The sequence below is a fragment of the Mytilus trossulus genome, unplaced genomic scaffold, assembly GCF_036588685.1.
Source record: "Mytilus trossulus isolate FHL-02 unplaced genomic scaffold, PNRI_Mtr1.1.1.hap1 h1tg000024l__unscaffolded, whole genome shotgun sequence".
Classification (NCBI taxonomy): Eukaryota; Metazoa; Mollusca; class Bivalvia; order Mytilida; family Mytilidae; genus Mytilus; species Mytilus trossulus.
Genome location: NW_026963290.1, coordinates 3,895,029 through 3,903,924, shown reverse-complemented (window position 1 = coordinate 3,903,924; position 8,896 = coordinate 3,895,029). Strand labels below are relative to the sequence as shown.

General features: G+C 31.3%; 1 long non-coding RNA gene across 1 annotated transcript; it reads left to right on the top strand.

Moving 5' to 3' along the window:
* Positions 1 to 85: 85 nt before the first annotated feature.
* On the top strand, positions 86 to 8,670 carry LOC134698938 (uncharacterized). Its single transcript, XR_010103506.1, has 3 exons — positions 86 to 191; positions 7,178 to 7,384; positions 8,390 to 8,670. It is a non-coding gene; the product is annotated as an uncharacterized LOC134698938 (long non-coding RNA).
* Positions 8,671 to 8,896: the final 226 nt, after the last annotated feature.

The window sequence follows — 8,896 nt, the reverse complement described above, 5'->3', positions numbered from 1 at the left end:
ATTTTTATGTGCATTTAGAACTTTGTTGACAGATTGCGATTCGTGCTCGCGTCGTCTGTCAAAGATGATTTTCAAATTTTTCATACTAGAAGCAAGGAGATTGAAAATTATTCACAGGAAAAACAGTTTGTTTTAAGGCAAACAAAATCAACATTCAATTAAATAAAAAAGAGAGTTAAGGAATTTACGTGGTAAGATTTTAATAGAACAAGCGAAAAAAGAATCTGAAAATGCAGATATGAGGGGGAGGACAGGGGGTATACTGGGTTAACCCCATTCCGGTGGTCAAAATGTTAATCATTATACCAAAGTGCCGGTCGAACTAGAGGGAACAAATATGATTGAAATAAATAAAATTCAGATATTTAGCTCTTCAATGGTGCATAATATGTTACCCATTTGTCAAGTTTTATCAGATTAATAAATGATCGAAAATCGGTGATCACCACCCATCATTGTTTTTGCTATTAACGTCTTTCCGGTGCAAAGGTAAAATATAGTATGGAGGACAACTTGGAATACTAATGCACCTTATTTTGTGCATCAAATAACGCTAATATTCTAGTAAAGAAATACAGATCAGCAAAACACGATTTTATTTAGGACAAATTCACAAAATATTTTTGACAAGATGAAAAGTGTTGAAAAGTCCAATATGCAAGATTTTTTTTTCTAAATTTAAAAAAAAAAAAAAAATCTCATTCAAATTTTTGTTTTACTTTCACTCTTTTGTGGAAATTATTTTTAATAATTCTATTTTGATGTCAATAGTGGGAAAAAAATATTTCACAAAGTTTCACTTTTTGAAAATCTACTATAACTGAATAAATAGAAAAATTACATTAATATTAAACAGTTCTAAATCTATTGTTTGTTGGTTTTTTTTAATCAGAATAACAGTTCTTGGAATAGTGTTCTGTATATTGGAAAGTTTACTGTTCTTTACAATGTGGACAAAAGAAAGTATCCCCTCTCCGCAAGACTCTAACATCACTACAGAATTGGAGATGTGTCCAGTGACGGCAGTTATCATTGTCACATTGTGCCCATTTGACAAACACAATTCCTGCTAGTTGTCTGATCTCTGAGGGAGATTTTTTATTACAAACACAGCAAGTTTCACCGTCGTCATCATCGGTTTGATCACTGTCAGTTAATGAATCCTCTAAACATATTGGTCCTCCTTTATCCTTGTTTAAACCAGATGTACCAAGACCTGCATTAACATCATCCTCTGATAATTTAATTTTTTTTTCAATTTTTTCCATCACAGTTGAACTTTTTCTTTTTACAGGTGCCCTCTTTTTGGTATCTTTTCCTGCTTTGTTTTGATTTTTAGTTTCCTTTTCAACTGTCTTAGCCTCTGCTTTTTTATAGGGTGGTTTAAAAGTTCCTTTCTTTTTTGACAGATTCAGATGATCCATGTTTTTCTTTTTTCCTAAATTTCCTGTGATTGTGAAGTGTTTCCGTTTCTTTTCTGTCTTTTCAACTGAAACAACAGATCTTTTTAGCAGGAATCTAGATGGAGAACTCTTAACTGTACATGTGGTTATATTCGAAGTGTTGTTTGATGTGTTTAATTCAATTATTGGTTCTGCGGTATATATTTGAATGGCATCAGAGTACCTGTTTTCAGGAGGAACTAGAGTAAGCACAGGTTGACTATTTGATTCATCTTGATCTGATGAGATATTTTGTTCCTTTTGGGCTGATGATGAAGCTTCGAATTGTTGTATTGTAAGAGTGGCAGCTTTGTTAAATTGCTGAGAGGAAGAGGAAGTGTTGTCATCTTCTTGTGAAATATGTGCATTATTCATTGTACTTGCTTCATCTGATGTAGCTGTGGGGTAAATTGTAGCCGGAGCAAGTTCGCTGGTGTCAACAGCTTTTGGGTTAAAAGGATATATCCCACTTTTCCTAAAAGATGATATCAAGTTCTGTGCAGACAGACCTTTCTGGTAGGGAGAACAAGACATTTGTCCTATGCGTATATACTCTTTTTCCTTCTCTCACCTCTTTTCTCCTTTCTCCTACCCCTCTTCTCCTTATTTTATTTTTTTAATTTACCGGAAAAAAGAGAGATATTTTATTTCTTCATAATCATATTTTATTTTTTTCTCCAACTTCTCCTTTTTCCCAACCTTCCTCTCCTTTCTCCTACCCCCTTTCTCCCACCCCTTTCTCCTACCTCCTTTCTCCCTGTCTCCCTTAGAAAATCCTTTGCTTATAACATTTTTTATAATAAAAGACATGGACATTTTTAGTCCAAATAATTATGACGTCTTGAAAGGCTATTATATTTTTTTTCTTTCACGCCTTACTTCGTCAAATTATGACGTCTTGTAAGTTGAAAGGCTTTTATATTTTTTTTCTTTGACGCCTTACTTATAGTTTGTCGAAGTAAGGCGTCAAAGAAAAAAAATATAATAGCCTTTCAAGCTGTCATAATTATTTGGACTAGGACATTTTTACCTAGGAATTCAATACTAATGACATGGACATGATTTTCTAGGAAAATATGACATGGACATGATTTCCTAGGAAAATTAGTCTGGAGACAAATTTTATTTACAGCTAATTTCCTAATGCATGTAATGCAAAACTTTGGTTGGCTTGCCTTCTTTGTTTGTATAATTGTTTATACAAGCTTTGTAAATATGATTGACATGATGGTCATCTTTATATAATATATATAATATAATATATATAGGCATAGTTTAACCTGTATATTTAATATTTGAATTTAATTGGATATTATCCTAATGAGTGTACAGTTTAAATACAAAGCAAGCAAGCTAACTTAAGTCGATCTTGCTCTACATGCTTTAGGAAATTAGCTGTAACAGATTGATACACAACTATTTCGTTTGGTCTATAACAATGTTAAAACATATTACATTCATATTCACTTTTAAAAATTAAAGGCAAAGACATTTAAACCTAGGACTTCTAATGACATGGACATGACTTTGTGGGAAAATTAATAGTCTGGGGACATAAATTTTATCAAAAATTTATCTATGTGACTCTTAAAAATTACTAAAACATAAGATTTAAGTTTGCAAATGCAAGTAATTGAATCTTTTATAGGATTTTATAGGACATGATTACCTAGGAAAATTTGGTTGGGGACGTATATATAACTAATATCGGACTAAATATATACTAGTAAATTTTGTAACAATGGACTTTTTATACTATATAGTAATATTTGTCCGCCCTGACATATTTTACCAGGACAAATTTATCACTCACACTTGTACTTGTTCGCCCTGGATCAATTTGCTCTGATTTTTTTTTTTTATACTCCAGTGGCATAATGTTAATTATTTGAACATTACATGTTAAAGTTTGTTGAAAAATTTGCTGAATTTTTGTATTGCCACAACCAATTTATTATTTCCCCTATTTGCTTAGTCACTGTCATGATAGTAGAACACTGGAGTACAATGTATAAATTTATCTTCATTGCTATTTTTTAACAAAATAATTTGTTTTTTAATACAAGTCTCAGAATATACAAAATGTAATTTAAAACGAACTTGTAAATCCTTGTATTAAATTCCTGTTTTCGTGATTTACAGTTCATACATCCATGACATCATTGTTTTTATTAATTCCAAACTGACTACTAGCTTATAAATCAAAACAAAAAGTTTTTTTTTTTATTATTGATCCATCAAAAGACGATTATCACAAAAATCAGTGAGAATAATTTACATGTTATTGAACAATTAACTTTCCTAAAAACTTTTAAATATTTATGTTTTTTTTTATAAATTTTAAGCTATACAATTCTTACTTGCATCTCTGAAATGTGCTTCTATGTGGTTTTGTTAGCAATTTCTGTACAGGTCTGCTAAAGGCTCAAATTGACATTTCACCCAATTTCACCATTTTCCCTCCAAAATTTGGGTTTTAAGGCAAAATTTTTATTTTTCTAAATTGGTGACCCTTGTATTTGCCAGGGACGCATACATGTATATATAAGTCCTTGTATTTGCTTAATATTTGAAGCTATATTTCAGCTTTGTACATTACAGATTTGGACCAGGTCACACCTGAGGTATCACAGACAGTTTTTATTTGATATCCCATAAAAATATGTCGGCACCTCTATTTTCCCTATCATTTCATTGAAAATGGTCCCTTTAACATGCTTGTACCTATTTAAAGTAAAATTTTGAGCTTAAATGGTCTGGAACCCCTATTTTTTTCGACAAATTTGAGGTACTCTTTGTAAAGATTAAAATAATACAGCATTCTGATAGAGACTTTGAATAAGTCTGAGCCATCTTAACTGTGTAAAATCAAAAGTAGCAGCACGAAATAAAGGTAAAATGAATATGAGTCCCCTGTATTATATTTTAAACACCGCTTTTTTGATGATCAAGTAATTCCTAAATGAATACTGGAAAATAGCTGTAGAATGCTCTCCGAACATAAAATTTGCATCAAACAATAAAAAGCTTCACTTTAATCAACATAGAAATATGTTTAGAATTTGATGATTTATTGGGTATATATATATGATATTGCCTTCACTCAGTTATAAACTAGAAAAAAAGTAATGTTTAGCTCACCTAGCCCAAAGGGCCTACTGAGCTTTTCCCATCACTTTGCATCCGGCGTTGTTACTTTTACAAAAATCTTCTAGAACTCTGAAACTACTGGGCCAAATTAAACCAAACTTGGCCACAATCATCATTGTGGTATCTTGTTAAAAAAATATGTCAGATGACCCGGCCAACCAGCCAAGATGGCCACCATGGCTAAAAATAGAACATAGGGGTAAAATACAGTTTTTGGCTTATAACTCAAAAACCAAAGCATTTAGAGCATATATCTGACAAGGGTATAATTGGTATAATTGTTAAACAGGTGAAGATCTATCTGACCTGAAATTTTCAGATGAATCAGACAACCCATTGTTGGGTTGCTGCCCCTGATTTAGTAATTTAAAGGAAATTTTGCTGTTTTTGGTTTTTATCTTTAATATTATTATAGATAGAGATAAACTGTAAACAGCAATAATGTTCAGCAAAGAAAGATTTACAAATAAGTCAACATGACTGAAATGGTCAACAAGGTCAATTAATCCCCTATGGAGTTATTGTCCTTTATAGTCAATTTTTAATAATTTTCATAAAATTTGTAAATTTTTACTAACATTTTCCTCTAAAACTACTGGGTCAAGTTCATTATTTATAGAGATAATTTTAAGCAGCAAGAATGTTCAGTAAAGTAAGATGTACAAACACATCACCATCACCAAAACACAATTTTGTCATGAATCCATCTGCTTCCTTTGTTTAATATTCACATACATGTAGACCAAGGTGAGCGACACAGGTTCTTTAGAGCCTCTAGTTTAAAGTCTAGAATACCTTTTTATACAATCATAAAATTTTTGCAATCATATAATTATATTGGTATCACATCGTCTTTGTGGTCAGCTGAGCATCTTTCGAAGACGGATGGTTTCCAGATAATAACTTTAGTATAAGTTAATCATGTTAATAGAAATGAATAGAATTTTAACACAATGTTTAAAACAACAAAAGGAAGCTTGGGATTGATATTGGGGGTTATGGTCCCTAAGGTTTAGGATAAGGGGACCAAAACAAGTATTTATCTAGTTTCAGGACAATAAGTTGTGTATAAGTATTTCAATTCCTCTGAAATTGTACCACAATGTTAAATATTATAAGAAGAAGGTTGGAATTTATTTTTAGGGTTATGGGGCAAACAGTCATGAATGATGGGCCAAACACAAGCATTTTTGTAGTTTTAAGTTAATGACTTGTGTAAAAGTGTACATGTATGATCTTTCTAAAATTATACCCCTCTATACTACTATGGGATGGTTAGGATTGGCTGAGGGTATAGATAAAACCATTTACGAATAAGGGGCAAAAAAGATGAAAAACAATCATTTTTCTGGTTAAAGGATAGTCAAGACAATTTGAAAGCTGTGTAAGGGAGGTAATCCAAAAGTTATATTTGAATTATTTCACACAACTTTTAAGGTGGTACCTTACACCACAGGGAGATAACTCTGTAAAGTCAGCTAAACGTTGTAATTACGTTGTGTTGTTAAAGGGATATTAAGCTTTTCAATGATCAAAATGAGTGTTTGTCAAACTGCTATATAACCAGTGTAATTTTTCTGATAAAATGGTTGGTTCAAAAAAAAAAAAAAATTATATTTTTGTCAAAGAGTCAAAGTAAATACTTTGTCAAAATTTTAAGAAAATTAAACGAGCCAAATTAATTTTAGTTCAAGTGTTGGGTTCCACCTTAAAGATGTGATTTTGAAATTTACCAACATATATATAACTTCAGTAAAAATCAGTTATTTGAAGTTATATATGATAACTTAAGTTTAATTAAAAAAAATGCCAATAGTTTTAGCATAAGTAAATATAAATCTTTGAAGTTTGAAACCACAAAAAGGAAGGTTTGGATTGATTTGGGGGTTAATTTATGGTCCCTTTGGTGTAGGAAAAAGGGGTATAAAAGGGGCCCAAATAATCAATTTTCTATTGTCCAGACAATAATTTGTAGTACAGTTTATAGAATTGCCTGAAGTTTCCACACCACAAAGGATAGTAAGGGTTGGAATATTGGAGTTATGACTCAATCTGTTTATGAATTAGGAGCAACAAAAAGGGAAAACAAGGGTTTCCTGGTTAATGGACAATTACTTTAGATTTGTTTTTTTTTGTTGGTGCCTTTTTTTGCTAGTTCTTTTATGAATTTTTATGCTCTACCTACAATAGTAGAGAAGCATTATGTTTTCTAGTCTGTGCATCCTTTCGTCTGTTTGTTTGTCTGTCCATCCATTCTTCCCACTTCAGTTTAATGTTTTTGGTCAAGATAGTTTTTGATGAAGCTGAAGTCCAATCAACTTGAAACTTAGTACAAATGTTCCTTATGATATGATCTTTCTTATTTTAAAATAAAATTAAAGACTTTTGACCCCATTTTTATGGTTCACTGAACATAGAAATTAAAAGTGTTTCCTCAGTTTCAGGTTAAAGTTTTTTAAGTCAAGGTAGTTTTTGATGAAGTTAAAGTCCAATCAATTTGAAACTTAGTACACATTTATCATTAAAAAAGCTGATTGTGTCGTTTCATATTAATTAAAATTTATTTACCTAATTTATAATTTCAGCTTTTCCATGCATTGTAAGATTTCCAGAATATAGAACATGTAGTTCCTGATAAAAAAAACACCAAAAGATTGCTACGATAAAACTGTTGAGTACCTATTTGTAATACAGAATGCATCAATATGGTGGTATGCTACATATATAATATTGATACTATGACAGATGAGAAAAGAAACTGAAGACATAACCAAATGCTGAAGTCAGCAAAGGTATGATTATAACTGTTATTGATGTTTGAAGAAGTGTGTCATTATAGCATCTACAAATATTTCAATCAAACATGGTTCAGTACTTAAGACTAGTTTTAATTTAAAAGAATTAAATGGCTACTAACATCCATTGCTAATAACAGCTTATTAACCTCCTGTTAAAAAAAAGAGGGGTGAAATATACCATAGCAACATCCAAACTCATAAATCGAAAATAAACTGACAACGCCATGGCTAAAAATGAAAAAGACAAACAGACAATTAATAGTACACTAGAAACAACATTAAAAACTAAAAACTGAGCCACACAAACCCCACCAAAACTGGGGGTGATCTCAGGGTCTCCAGAAGGGTAAGCAGATCCTGCTCCACATGTGGCACCCTTTGTGTTGCACATGTTATTACAAACTTGGTATATATATATAGTCTATTTCGGTAGGTCACATTCATGAAAAGGAAAGGGGATTGTAGGTACGAAGTAAGAAACATCCGATATCATCTGTGAAATGGTTTATCCATAATGGTCAACCAACTGTGATGATTGGGTAACCTGTATTATATTCAGGGGTGAATTCAGACATTCCTAAAGGGGGGGTTCAAACTAAATGTCTCCATTCAAGTGCATTGATCGTCTCAAAAAAAGGGGGGTTCCAACCACCGGAACCCTCCCCTTGGATCCACCACTGATATTTGAGAAATTGCCACAATACATTTTGTTGATATCAAATTAAAGTTGAGAAGCTACGGTAATCTATAAATGTTTATCTATTTTTCATTGTCTACTCTCACCTTGATTAGTAAATAAATAAAAATCATGTTTGAAGAAAAATTTAGTCAATACATGTGTATATGTTTTAGGAACTAATTGTGGTATATTCTTCAGATTGAAACATGCAACAGAAAGTTCAATCATGACCATAAAGCAGGGAAGACATTTCAGTATGTACAATCTTGTAAAAATATGTCAAACTATGTCAAAGCATATTTTTTGTTTTGTTATTTCAGATTAAGATATAAAAAGCAGATATTTTCCTGAAGATCTCATTTATGTCTCGAATGTGAAGGGAACAGAAGCTATCATGATGATTCTTTAAAGAAAAGATACGGAAACACAAGCTCCTGTAGACACTTATGAAAAAGAAGATGTTTTTGCAATGAATATGTGTGAATGTGATAAATTATGGCAAATCAACATGGTCAATTAACAACAATATGTTCTACACATTTCCTAGATTTATAAGTTTCATTACATTTAGTTGAGGCAAACTAAAGTTAGATAACGGAAAACGAAAAAAAATGGCAAATAAATATTGTTATTAAATACTCAGTTTTAGTTATTTTTATTTTGATATTAAAAAATATACTGTATTAGATAAATACTAGTTATACATTTAAAAAAATAGTAACCCTCATGTCTCCCTGCATTAGAAGTTGCATTATTTAGAATTTACAGATGAAATATAATTGTGAATAAGTTCAACATGTGAAATAGTCTGACTGGATATGACAGAA